Source organism: Leptonotus elevatus, chromosome 2, assembly GCF_054856555.1.
Source record: "Leptonotus elevatus isolate MCC_2025b chromosome 2, RoL_Lele_1.0, whole genome shotgun sequence".
In the NCBI taxonomy this organism is placed as follows: domain Eukaryota; kingdom Metazoa; phylum Chordata; class Actinopteri; order Syngnathiformes; family Syngnathidae; genus Leptonotus; species Leptonotus elevatus.
In genome coordinates, this window is record NC_141240.1 from 7,254,332 (window position 1) to 7,269,292 (window position 14,961).

The following is a 14,961-nucleotide window of genomic DNA, read 5'->3' on the forward strand; positions in this document are numbered from 1 at the left end:
TTAATGCCCCCGCCCGCGCGGAGGGCATAATGGATTTTTGATGACGCTGAGGTCGGATATATTCAACCTAGCCGTTTAGACTGCGGTCGCATTGCAAAAATTCAGATACGTATCCGATCTAGGACCACATATGGAAGTGACCCAGGTTGGATATGAAAAAAATAGGAATTGAGCCGTTCAGACTGACATAAAAAGTTCGCATTTGGGCAAAAAATCCGATCTGTGTCACGGGCCAGAGCCACGGACTTTTACAAGTCCGTCATTTTGGCTCATATTTTTACCATCTCATATCTACAGAGAAGTGTTGCAGGAGGAGGTAGAAATTACATTTTCAGACAGGCTATCGCCAGATGCTGTGACTATCGCGAGACCTACAGCAAGACCGGAATACCCAACATGGCGGCGCCCTGCTGCTAAAATAGAACTAGCTCTATTATGCTAAGCTAAATCTGATTTTAACCACCATGTAACTTGGCTTTTCTCTTCTTTTCTCTTCTCTCTTTTATCCGGCAGATTTGGAATACCACCCAGCGTGGAGGACCTTGAACGTTTCATCAACGGATATTTTTACAGCTGCGCGATGGAGGGTCCTTCCTTCGAGAAACCTTCCAAGAAGAGAAAAAATGACTCAGTGACGGACACGGACGATCTAACCACTATGGACGTTTCGGTCAGTATGCTAGACTCCATAAATAAAAAACTAGATGTCCTCTGCCTTATCCGCGAGGACGTTAAAGAATTAAAGGCGAGTTTGGAATTCGTCGGCCAACAGGTAAGTGACCTCCAACGAGATAATGCCGAGTTACGCTCTTCACTCGCGGCTGTTTCAGCCGAGTTGGAAACGATTAAAAAGGAGAATAAAACGCTAAAAGAAACGGTTTTGGATGTCCAATCCCGTAGCATGCAGGAGAATTTAATATTCTCAGGCATATCCGAGAATACCTCTGACAATCCAGAGGCCGAGATAAAAAAAAATGTGACGACGTCGTTAAAAATTCCTCAGGAGACGGTAAATAATATCTCTTTTCACCGGGTACATCGGCTTGGAGCCTGTAGGGGCAACAAACCCCGTCCTATTATTGCTAAGTTTGAGTTTGGGGTGGGGGGCGCTCCTGGCTCCTGGGTTTGCTCTCCGGCCGGTGGCCCCTGCGAGGCCCGGGGGTTGTCCCTTGGCACTGCCGTGGCCTGGGGTCCGCTGGGGGGTTGTGCTCGCTCTTTCCTGGCCGGGGTCGACAGCTCCCCTCTTTGGTGGAGCTTTTCATGCATGCCAAATCCACCACACCAGCATCTATCAAAATTCAAACACAATCTGCTTCTTCCTCTGGTCGTTGAATCGGTGGAGGCTGATGTCTGTGGATCTCACTCTGCTTCCTCTATCCTTCCTTCCTTTCTTCAGCCTTTCCTTTGGTCTCTTGAGGTCTCCCTAAATTGTTGGAATTGAGATGTTTCTGCGGTTGGTGAAAGATTCCGATTTGTAACCCGTATCGGTTATCCTCAAGAATCCTGCCGCATCTAATTAATCTGACGTCTACATAATTCGGGACATAAACGGACTCTATGTACTTGACTGACATCAAGTGACTTCTGTTGTTTATCTTTGTACACAACTTGTACGTCTATCTCAAATGAATGATGTGTGTAATTTCTGTAGCCACCTAAGTTTAGCTAATTAGGAAGCTTAGCGGATTCAATAACTTTATGATTGCGGTAAAGTTTGAAATTTGCTCAGAATGATAAATGAAGCATCTGGCTTGTCAATTTTGATAGTTTTTTAAAATAAAATTCCTATCGCAAAAGCTTGGTCTCAATTGACCAAGTCTGTTTAGCGCACGGAAGAGGCAGGACAAACTGGCCGACCCCCTTGGACACAGTTCAAAAGCCAGCGCGCGAAGGAACTTCTTCCTCTTCCCCTCTTCCTCTTCACCTCTCTCCTTGCCCCACAAACTCCTCCTGACCATCACGAGAGACGTGGTCGCCTAACACGCTGAGAGCGTGGTTACGTGGCTTCTTTCTTTGAGCCCCGGACTTGAGCCACAACGCCGACCGCCCAGATCGCCTCCAACAGAGTTTTCTTCAACTTGAGGATCGACGTTCGTCAAGTCCCTCTTTCTCCCATGCATCTGAACAAGTCCGTGAGTGCGCTTTCATTGCAATCTGACCATATACTACTGGTGCAACGCTTTTATTCAAACATAAAAGGATTGACAGGTCAAAACGCTTCCATCTCTATTCCCTCTACCTTTTTCATTCCCTTTTTATCTTAGTTTGTTAGGTTGCAGGTTTTCTTTTTACCTTTAATTCACATCTTTTTTATTCTGTTCCATTAATAGGTTAGGCTGTGACTGATATATGTGTGTTTACTAAATAAATTTGTCGTCTAGAAATTCTATTTCTGCCGAATCATTTGTGTTTACTGAGTGGATTAGTAATTGTCTTATTAAAGCAAATAACTCCATGATTAACTAAGTAGCAACTTCAGATTATGAATACTTGATAATAGGATTTTTATCATTTATTTTGCTCCTACAAACAAGCAAAGTCAATGTGGTGCCCCAGAGGTTGCTGAGGAAATTACAACACCCCTCAGTACCGTATACATTTCTCATAAGCCATTACGGCAACCCAAATAAGGCAGCATCTGTGTATAGTGTGGCAATCATGATATACATCAGGGGTGCTCAAGTTCAGTCCTTGAGAGCCCCTATCAGCCTGTTTGCCATGTTTCCCACCTGCAGCACAGCTGAATCTAATGATCAGCTAATCAGCAAGCTTTAATGACGATCCTGACCATGAATCAGGTGTGTAAGTGGACAGAAAAATGAAAAACAGGCTGGATAGGGGGGCTTGAGGACCCCTGATATACATCATTATGCTGCAATTTATTACAACCTGTATTGTGTCATATTGTAACAGTCAAGCAAGTGTGATCATTGTGAAGGATAAGGCACATTGCTGGAAGGTCATGTTTTTCAGTGTAACCCACATTGACAGTGCCATTAAGTGAAATTCATTAAGTGGACACAATTTTGCTCAAAACATTCATGGTGCACTTGGGAACAAACGAAAAGTAAAAAAAAAAAAAAAAATGTGATTTTGAGTATTAAGAGATGTTTCTATCATTTTGCTTTTTATGCAAATTGGTGTTGGTGAAAATCGCCGTGATTGGCTGTGCTTGAAAGGAAATGCAAATCAATTGATACTTTTCCTCTGTGTCTGAGTGACCTTTTTTTCTATTTCATTACAAAAATATATCAAAACACAAAACAAAGTTCAGTTAATTGTCATTATCTTTACTACATGGAGACAAATGTTCCATGTGAATTCAATGAACAAATTGAACTAATAAATGAGCACATTAGTCTTATTTTTTTATATGCTTTAATTGACACAATTCAACACAAATTTACATTCAAGAACATATCTTGCATAGTTACCTGACAAAATCTTTATTCATCACTCTTATTTTGATTAATAAGGTGTAATGCCGTTGATGTGACATCATCGGCATGCAATGCCCGCCCGGAGGAATGATTTGCAATTTCAAGCTAAATAGCCAATCAGTGATCTCCATTTGGCACAACACACTGCACTTCAATTGAAACCATGTCTAAAATGCACAATACCTCTTACTTCTTCACAATTATAATTTATAAACCCTGAATTTTCTTGGATATGTTCTTGCCTGTATTTTTTTTTTTTTTATGTTTGGAATTTTATTTCATGAAACCATAACAGTGATTAGTGTCACAAACAATGACTTGAAGGGTGTGTTGTTACAGGTAAGTGTCAGTAGCACCTAGTGCATGCAGTGCCATGCATGCCAGCCTGACAAAGTGGACATGGTACCCATCAGTTCGTCACCGTTGATATGCACAGGTCCATTAGTCTGCCATTGTTGATGGAAGGTGAATCAATGATGGACCCCGTTTTACGCTGAGGGAATGACGAATAATGATTACAATGTTCATTTTAAGATATTGAGGATGACTGAAGGGTGTCCTGACTGTTTACGATTGTAGAATGACAGACGCTCAAATTTAATTGTTGCGTCCACCTCTGCATGTTACAAGTGGGATTAAATTAAAGTCAAATATAAAGTCACAACTGTTACTCGAAACAACTTTGCTGATTCACGAGCCGTGCAGACCTCGCAGATGCCTCAAGCAAAAATCAAGCTTAATGCCCGCGCGGAGCGCATATTGGACTTTTGATGACGTCACAGTCATTCGACCTGGCCGTTCAGACTGCGGTCGCAATACAAAAATATGAAAGTGACCCAGGTCGGATATGAAAAAATCGGAATTGAGCTGTTCAGACTGATATAAAAAAGTCCGATACAGGTCGCATTTGGGCAAAAATTTTCGATCTGGGTTGCATTTGCTTGCAGTGTGAACGTAGCCTTGATTGTCTGTAAGTAAGTCTAAATGTGTTGTTTTTGGCAGAAAGAGGGAAATTGGTAGTTTTGGACAGACACTTTATGGTGAACCACTTGAAAGGGTGTGTTTAGGTTGTTGGGAGTATGGATGGATGAGAAGCTTACATATGGTAAGCATGTCCGGAATATTACTGTTAAATGTAATAAAGTTATAAACGTATAATGAGGTGTCTTGCTGGTTCAACTTAGGGGGTGGCAAGGGATCTTATGTTGATGGTGTATAGGGCAATGATTCAATCTGTGTTTGACTATGAGTCTATGGCTCTGCAGCCAAGACCACTCTGACAAAGTTAGATGTGGTTCAGGCTAGGGCATTTAGAATATGTGTGGGTGCAGTGAGGACTACCCCAATTCCTGCTGTTTTGGTTGAAGCAGGAGAGTGCCCTAAATTAACAGATTTAAATCATTTAAACTTTACCCCACTTCTGGATAGCATTTACAGTGACTTGGAGCGCTGGAATAATCTTCCCATTTCTCTAATAGGACAAATAGCCTCCATTAAAATGAAAGTTTTACCCAAAATAAATTATTTTTTCTCAATGATTCCATTCAGACCTACGTCTAACTGGTTCCAGTCGTTGCACTCGGTCGTTATAAAATTTTACTGGAATAAAAAAAAAAGCAAAGATTAGTCTACCTACTCTTCAGAAAAGTAAATCCAAAGGAAATGGACACAACCCAACAGAGATACTAACTGTTGGCTGGAACTAGAACAGAATAATTGTAATAACCTCAGACGTTTAGATTTACTCTTTATTACAACATCGATTAACCGACAGAATTGTTTAAAACCCCAATGATTTCCGCCACCCTGACCGCCTGGTGGAAGGCATTAGAAATGACAAAAGCCCAATTGGAGCCCTGCGGGCTTTCTCCCATATGGCATAACCCCGACTTTCAACTTAACAACCAATCGTTTTTATTTAGGTGTGTACAAAATAAAACACGGACATTTTTTACATTATCTGCAAGTTAAAAATATGGTAAAGAAACAAATTCCAAAACTTCAGGGTACGCTCCAACCGCCTGTTTTAGCAAAAGATATTACAAAGCTTTCTCCGACAACAAAAAACCTTACTTTCGTATACTGATCAAATGTATTTACCCATCTCGAAATGGGAGACAGACTCGTCTATAGCTCCGGAATCTGACTTTTGGATTGAAGCTTGTGAAAACGTATTTAAAATGCACAAAACACAAATGTACAACTTATCCAATATAAAATTATACATAGAACATATATTACTCAATATACGATGAAGAAAATGGGACTCTCAGACTCCGACATTTGTCTCCAGTGTTTACTAAACACTACAGACACTTATTTTCATGCTTTATGGTTATGCACTCCGGTTATGTATGACTGCAGGATACCTTTATCTCCAAACTTGTGTTTGCTAGGTGACCTAACAACAACTGACTTACCACGTAAACAATTTCAATCTACACTTGTAGCCCTTACTATCGCTAAAAAAAACTATTCTTGTTAACTGGAAAAATAAACAAACTCCTGAATATCGACCAATGGTCTAACCTTCTCATAAATCACATTTTAATGGAAAAATATCTGCCTCGAATAAAAACCAAATATCAAAATTTATACAAACTATATAGAATATTTTAATCTAAATCTGGTTACTTAATTCTGCCCACATCGCGATAACTTACATTGCTGTTTCTTTATTTGGCAATTTGTAACTAATGGTTGTGTTTTTATAGTCAGGAACCCAGTTGCCAGCAGGATCGAGCAGACCACATGAAATGACACCTTACAGTCACCAACTCCTCAAGATTCACCTCTAATGGGCACTAAGGGTTAATATTCGGATTCACTGCATGCCAGTTTTTGTTGTGCCTGCCCCGCTCCAGTGAGCCTTCTGGCACCTCGGGTGGGCCCTATCGCCCCACCGTACTGTTCCCATATGCCCGCCGGGGTCCCGTTAGGGGGTTGGGTGCGGTGGCTGGTGTTGTGGTGGGCGGGTGCGCCTCCTGCCCCCGCCGGGTTGGGAGAGGCCCCGCTGGTCGCTCCTCTTAACTCACTGCACTAGTTTTGCACAATATACTTTGTTAATAGACACATAGGGCACATAACACACACTTTGGGGGGTGGGGGGTAGGGACACCGTCTTCGCCCTACAACTCCCCTCCAATTAAATGCAGCTGGGGTGGGTGGGTGTGTCGGGGTGGGGAGCCATTGGTTGTGGCAGACCGCAGTGCTGCGGTCCCCCATCTGTATCCCCACCGCGCCACCACGCACCCCCCCCCCCCTATTTTTTTAAGGCACCACATACACTCACTGACACGTCTGAGAAGCCGGTGGCTCATCTCACCTGTTCCCAATTTTAATGCACCACACAGACACACTTGTATATACACTGGGTGAGATCACATCCACGGTTTAGGGGTGGAGTTCGCCAGTCGGCGAGCTGGCGAACTCAGTAACAGGGTTAGCTAGGTACGCTGGCGTGATGACCGTGGCCTTTCCCCGCTGGGCCTGGGGCTTGGGGTGCCGCCCGTCTCCCAGTGCTCCCATCTCCCCTTCTGCCCCACCACGCGGCTGGAGGTGGGGTGGGCGCGGGTGCCCTCGCCGCTCCGCTGTCCGGCCTCTCTTTGGCACGATGTCTGGGTACGGGGGGTCCCCGGGGTTTGGGGGTCGAGGTTTTGGGGTCTGGGGGCAGCTGGGGCTGGGTTGTGATGGGTGGCGGGTGGGGGGCAGCGTGGGCTTTGGGCGGGCCTGCCGTGCCCCGTTCTGCAGCGTTGGGCTTGGGGCACGGGCCCTGTTGGGGTGGGGGGCGCTCCTGGCTCCCGAGTTTGCTCTCCGGCCGGTGGCCACTGCGGGGTTGTGCCTTGGCGCTACCGTGGCCTGGGGTTCCTGGGGGGTTGTGCTTGCTCTATCCTGGCCGGGGTCGACGGCTCCCCTCTTTGGTGGAGGTTTTCATGCATGCCAGATCCACCACGCCAGCATCTACCGAAATTCAAACATAATCTGCTTCTTCCTCTGGTCGAGGCTGATGCCTGATGATCTCACTCTGCTTCATTTATCCATCCTTCCTTTCCTCAGTCTTTCCTTTGGTCTCTTAAGGTCTCCCTAATTTGTTGGAATTTAGATGTTTCTGGGGTTGGTGAAATATTCTGGTTGGTAACCTGGTGGGTTGTAGGTGATGTCTGGTCGGTGCTGGATTTCACTTTTCTTTCTTTTCCTTGATCCTTCCTCGGGTCTCCTGACAACCTCACGACTCTAGCTGGATTCTGAAGTATTCGGTTTAGGTGAACGGTATGGGATTTTTAATATGTTTTAGGTGAATTAATGAGCACACACTCACACCCGCACATGCACATACTCACGCACATACAAAAAGAAAAAGAGAGAAAAAAAGAGAGAGAGCAATGATGATGACATGTGAATCGGTAAAGATTACCGAATGAACAATACTGAGCTCTCGCGAGAGAGAAAAAGAAGGAAAAAGGAGAGTGCCCTTTGACTTTGCGTTGCAAGAAGTTGACTTTTATTTATGTTTTGAAGATGAAAGCATATGGTGCAGCTCTTTTATTAGCCTCAGTGTTGGAGGATTGTTGGGAAAGTAGCAGTGGGTTGAATAAGGCTACGTTCACACTGCAGGCAAATGCGACCCAGATCTGATTTTTTTGCCCAAATGCGACTTGTATCTGACTTTATTATGTCAGTCTGCATGGTTCAATTCCGATTTTTTTTTTCATATCCAACCTGGGTTACTTTCGTATGTGGTCCTAGATCGGATACGTATCCGAATTTTTGAAATGCGACCGCAGTCTGAACGGCCAGGTCGCATATATCCGACCTCGACGCTATCAAAAATCCAATATGCGCTCCGCGCTGGCGGGGGCACTAAGCTTGATTTATGCTTGACGCATCCGCGAGGTCCGCACGGCTCGGGAGACGTACATGAATCGGCAAAGTTGTTTTGAGTAACAGTTGTGACTATACTTGACTTAAATTTAATCCCACTTGAAACATGAAGTATAAAGATGACATTTGTGGTGGTGATATTAGTAATTTAGCCACGCTGACGGCTCATTTATTATGCGCGGCAATGACGTCACCGTTAGGGCTGGGACGACGGCGATGACGTAGACACAAAAAAGACGCAATAACTGCACATCAATGCGTCACTTTTGGCGTCATTGCGTCAGCGACAGCCAATCAGCGTTGAGAATGTCTAGGCCACCAAATACGTCACCTTGCAGACAAAACACGGGGCGCTAAACAAAAAAAAAACTGAATGCGGTTGCAATGCACGTAAATTGCGCTCAATGTGTAGCAATGGCGGACAAAATGATCGTTGTGGTTTGCGATGCGGACGCCCGGACAATTTACTGAGATGACTTGGAGGAAGTAAGCGTTGAGGTTGGCTTATCTGGTGAGTTTTTTTTGTTTTGTTTTTTTAATTGTCGAGGCAGAAATGCCTCTTTTTTTTTTCTTCCGTTGTGGCGTGGCAACGGGAAACAAATGGCATCGGCATCGAGTTCGAGTATCAGCGAGTCGGGCGAGAAAAAAATAAAACATCAAAAGTTGAGATTACTTTTCAACTAAAGGTAATGATTCGATGGTCTGTGACTTTTGCAGAATGGAGATGGCTTATCATAAAAGCACAACCGCCATGAACCAGCATCTGAAGAGGAGGCACCCTGGAGTTGCTTATGTGGAGGATAAGTCACTGTAAGTTTCAACTTTTTTTTCTTTCGTTGTTGGCAATGATTAACCCTGTCATTCATCCAAACCGCACAACGTAACTTGTGCATTCATCCAAACTGCACCACTTAACTTTGTCCAGCCTCGCACACACAGAACATGTACCCACTGCCCACTTAAACACACACACAGCGCTCACGCCTCACACACTCGCCTCTTGCTGACACACTTTTTTTTAAGCTGACACAGACACACACTCCTCAAATACAGTAGTTTTTTTCTCTCTGTCTGTTTATATATATATATATATATATATATATATATATATATATATATTTAACATACATACATACATACATACACACACACACAACATTCATTGTTGTTTTCTAACTTTCAAGGTTAATGTATTATTATTATTATTATACTTTATTGATATTGGCAGATCATTTAGAAATACATATTTTTATTAACCTGTGTACTGTGATTGTGATTTTTGTTTTCAGGGATCAGCAGAAAAGTTTGAAAAGGAGGCTACTGCACTTACTGAGAGCATCCTTTCGATGATTGTAAAGGACATGAGGCCTCTTTCTATCATTGAGGGCGAGGGATTTAAAGAAATGCTCACCACTTTTAATCAAGGTTACAGTCTGCCATCCAGACGCCACTTCACTAGTATGATGGACGAATAGTATGAAACATCAGTGCAGAAACTACGGAACAAATTAAGGTGGTGAATTAGAAAATCTTCCTAACAACCGATGCCTGGACCAGTATGCTCACAGAGGCATGCTTGGGAGTAACATGTCACTTCACATCGACGAGAAATGGAATCTTGTCTCTTGCAACCTGACAACACTACCAGTTGATGAGCGGCACGCAGCAGAAAATATTGCCTCCTGGGTGGAGAAGGTGGCAGAAAAATTCCACATTTCTTTGAACACCGTTCTTGCAATTGTGCATGATAATGCAAGTAATGTGGTCGCAGCTCTCCACAACTAGAAGAGAAGTTGCATCCTACCGGTGTGCTGGGCACACGTTGCAGCTGGTTGTAAACCATGCAATGAAGGACCCCACGATTGATAGCACACTATCAGCAGCACGTGGCCTTGTGAAGCACATCACGAAAAGGGAGCCAGCTAGCACTAATCTGAAGCAGAAACAACAACAAATGGGCACACATGGGCATAAGCTGATCCAGGATGTAGCTGTCAGATGGAACAGCTCATACCACATGGTTGAACGTTTATTAGAACAGCGGTGGCCAGTGGTTGCTACACTGTCAGACCCAGAAGTCACACACCGTGGGAAACATTACCTGGATCTGAAAAAATTATCAGTGGGTTCTTCTGAGTGAGCATGAAGTGCTCCAGGCTTATAAGCAAGCAACTGTTTTCTTAGGTGGTCAATTATGTTACAGCTTCTGTTCTCCCACCCCTGCTGAAAGGTCTACTGAAATCCATCCACAATAGATCCTTTGATTCTGCTGCAGTGAACCTTCTCCAGAGCCATGCAGAAGAGGAAATTCTTTCAAGTTCCTGTTTTGCGACTGTACCTTCTTCTCTCTACAGACGACTCCAACCCACATGGTTCAAACATAGGACACACTGCTGAATAAATGCTTTGCAATTACTAAAAGAGTAAATATAGGATAACTCATGTACATGTATTCTAACAGTGGGTATCATGTGTAATGAAATTGCAGATACTATTGCTAAGAACTGTTTGGGAGTGCAGGTTAAAGTGTCTTTGGGGAGAGCGGAGTGTCGTGCAAAAGTTAGGGAAGTGGTACTTCCAGAATGGCAACAATTGTGGAATACTGCAGAGAGAGGGCGACATTTTTTTGTATTAATCCAGTCGTGGGGCGCACTGTTGGTACTACAGGCATCTGAATAGATGTTTTGTGGTTTGTGGATTTGAGGAGTCTGTTAAATATGTGTTATTGCATTGTCCTTTGTATACAGATTATTATAGTTAATTATAGTTAGGCATGTTCTTGGCCACCTATGCACCCACGCTTATCGACAAACATACAAAGTTGGTCGCTACATGTTCAAGCTTTGCAACAATTTTCTCATTTCTCAATGTGTGCGTGAATTAGCGGGTAGGTGCCTCAATGTAACATTTTAGTAATTCTATATATTCATTTAAGTTAATGGTACTCGTCCTATTTTTGGACTATATGTATCGCTAAGTAGCCCAGCTAAGTAGCATTGTGTAGCCATACAATCACTCCTCTTTAATTTGCTTTGTATTGTATTGTATTTGCTTTACAGAAACCACACACACATATACCCCCACCCTTACCCCACAATTAAACAACAGAAGGAGATAACCTGGTCTGATCATTGCCACCTGGGTAAACTATGTTCTAACCGGACATACTTCAGCGGTTATATCAACCTCAACCCAATTCAGTTTCTACCAGCAAATATTTTTGTGTGACACTGGGTTATTTGTTAGAATTTAGCAATTTTCGAGGGGTAAGAATTTAATCTGACAGGTGGGGGGCAGCAATGCACATGATGTGCCTTGTCTGCCGGAAACAAAAGAAGAAGAAGTAATAAAAATAATATTGAAGTTTACAGCATCTATAACGGGCACGGCCCCCTAAGAAGAGTGTGTTTCTATAGTATGTAAACATTGGTTACAGCTCTGTGCATTTTGGGTGTAATGCTGTAATATCAGATTTACTACTTGTAAACTTGTAAACACTGTCCACCAGACACAAGTTACTTGTGAACAGGGAATTGGGGGATTTTGAGGGTCCTTCTACTTAAAGTTGAGTTGAGTTTCCTGCTCCTGTGTGTAGCCTGCAATGGCCTTTCAGAGCAAGTGGGCAGGGTAGCCCTGGAAAACACAGACCTTCAGCCAAATTTAGACTCTGATATGTCTTAAGGTAAGATTTCCCAAACCTCCTATTTTCATTTCCTGAAAACAATATCCGAATACAGAGGAGGCATATTTGAGATATACTGAACTATTATCAGCACTTACGCATGCATTTATGATATTGTTTGAGTTTTACATTTCTTATATTATTTGAAATTGTTCAAACTGCAGATGAGGAGACTACTCGTCTACCAAGAAAAAGAGATCAGCTGGGGACTGAGCCGAGAGAGATGGTGAAAGATGACATAGTGTGGCCTAAAGAACAGGCGGGAAGACGTCTCCATTTCACCCCAACAGGAGCATACGCCGCTGATGGAGAGCCAACGCCTGGGGGCAGGAGAAGTATCTTGAGTCGCCTTCAGAGCTTCCTCTATTTCATCACTCTTGACATGTTTCGTATAATTCAAGAATGGACTGTTCAACATGGACGGCAAATAGAGCATGTGGAATGGTTCATGGCCGTCCCTGAACTAACTGCATTCATTGCAATTGTCATCTCGTGGGGGTTAACCAAGGTTCCACCACTGCCAAACCTGGGAAACCGGCTTATCATTAAAATTATGCCCCAAAACCGCTTCTGAGAGTCTGACTCATTTTGGTGCACAGTACGACATACAGTCATAACTGTTTTCCCCAAAAAAATTTGGAACGGTTATTTACAGTGTCATAAGCACATTTTACAAATAATGGAGGCTAGAATACTTTGCCTTGACTTGGCTGAGTATCATGGAGACTATATTTTTCCTAGAATGGATCCCTACAAAAGTAATAAAGAAGGTTAATTTGGCAGGGCATAATTATTTTACAAATAAATAGCACTTCCTCATAAATGTCCCTTTGTTTCAGCATCCAGGTTCTTTAATGCACAATTGTCAATTTTACAAGCGCAAATAATGCCCCCAAACACACATTTTAACTGCATTGTGTGTCTTGTAGTATCTTAATCTTTGTTACAACCCTTTTGCTGTAACACAAGATTAGGCTAGCCATCAGAGACTATAAAAGTCACTGAAAGGAAGACCCGCAACAAAAGCAAAAAGGCAGACAGTGACTGTTTTCGCTGTTTCGAATTAAAACTCACCTTTTGCACCTTCTCTCTTGGACAGTTATTGATCTCACACCCATCAAGTGCACCTCTAAAATGTCAAAGCTACTTCATTGCAGAAATAAAGTTTGACCCCTCACTTGTCAGTAGACAGCATACACAATTGTAGTGTACTAAGCTTGGATTTGATTTACAAACATCCTGATTTAGCTTCTGGCCGCTGTGGCAGTGATAAGGTTGTTGGCAATCACAGGGCAACAGACCTACAACCTTTTGGTTATTGCACTCGCCATCTAAATTGATAAGCCGACTACCTGGCCAGTGTGACAGGCTGCATCACTGTGTAAATGGCCATGGCAATGAACACCACATGGTTAAACAAATGCTTACCTTGGCTTTTCATGGTGCACTTCATGGCTGTTTGTGAAGGTGTGGACTACAAATGAGTCTTGTGTTTTTTTAGTTCAATTAATTTAAACCACCAAAGTCTGGTTTGAAGTCCAAAAACCGCAACACCAACAAAATATATATATTTTTAATCATGTTATAGTTATCACCAATGTATACTGATCACAAACACAGTAAATTCTGTAGAATAAATTTGACTCTATTTAGAATGGGGCCAAATAGACCGTTTTAGAGGAGGCTAATATTTACACTTGGAAGGGAGTAAAATAAAGAATTGGGGAAAAAAGTCATTTAAGGGTTGAGGAACGAGCTCATGACCTTTAGTTTGGGAGACTGCCACATTACCACCTGAGCTATGCCCCTCCTACTGTTTGCTTATCTCCAAGAAGGGACCAAAAACATTGTTTGGAGTTAGGAAGATTCCAGCTGAGACAAACGATATACTAACACACAGCAGGAACTGCGTTGGCTCAGGGAGTTGATTGGCTGTCTCCCAAGCTGAAGGTCGTGAGTTCGTTCCTCAAGATGAAGGTCGTGAGTTTGTTGCTCAACCCTTGAGCGACTTTTGTTTTATTGTTTTCAATTCTTTATTTTACTCTCTTCCAAGTGTAAATATTACTCTAAAACTGAGTCTATTTGGTCCCACTTTAAGTAGAGTCAAATTTACTCTACAAATTTACTGTGAATTTTTAAGTGAACAAAACTCATCAATCAAAACAATTCAAAATTATATATATATACATATATATGTATATGTATAAAATGAACAAATCAACAAATGTGGGATAATGAACCATGGAACTAAGTAATCGTCTAGGAAACCTAATATCAATTTTTTAAATGCATTTACTTCAAAACGACTTTTACAATGACCTCCACGGTCCTTTTGTGCTCTTATGTGCTTTGGCTCCATTACAGATTCCACAAGACAATACTGACAACCTTCATCCTGTGTCTTCTCAATTTTAGATTTTGGAACACTGCCAAACAACAACAACGGCGGCATATCAGATAATTTGGCGAGTCGCTTCCTCAGCTCTGTATCACCTTCATCCATCGGCTCATGTTGCAATGCCTTTTCTTACCCTTGCTTATCTGATATCTGGTTAAGTCATAAAGGATGCCTATCAACTCAATTTCGTATCGACTGCACTGGTAATTAGCTCCAATCTAATTTGATCCACAATCCCCACCTCCCTTGGGTTTGCTCTTTTGTTTTTTAAGACCCAGAGGAAATAAAGACACCATTGCCTGCAGAATATGTGATATCACTCAATTTGTATTCCCAAGCCTCCAAACCATGCTCCCCCACCACCACCACCACCACCATGTGGAGTTATGATGTGCACATGCAGTCTGAGCAAGTGTCTGTTTGTTGTAAGTTTATGGACTGCAGGCGTGTCTCTGACCTGCCAATGAACTCCAATAGTGGAGCCAGGCAACAGAACATCACTACTGTGTGGACCGCAAGACTCATCAAAGTGTGCAGTATTTCTGCAACATAACATCATT

The 14,961-nt window shown here is 42.7% G+C and overlaps 1 pseudogene; it reads left to right on the forward strand.

Annotated features, from left to right (window-relative positions):
• The first annotated feature begins 580 nt into the window (after positions 1-580).
• The window catches only part of LOC147178297 (zinc finger BED domain-containing protein 4-like), a 36,878-nt pseudogene continuing 22,497 nt past the window's right edge, over positions 581-14,961 (forward strand).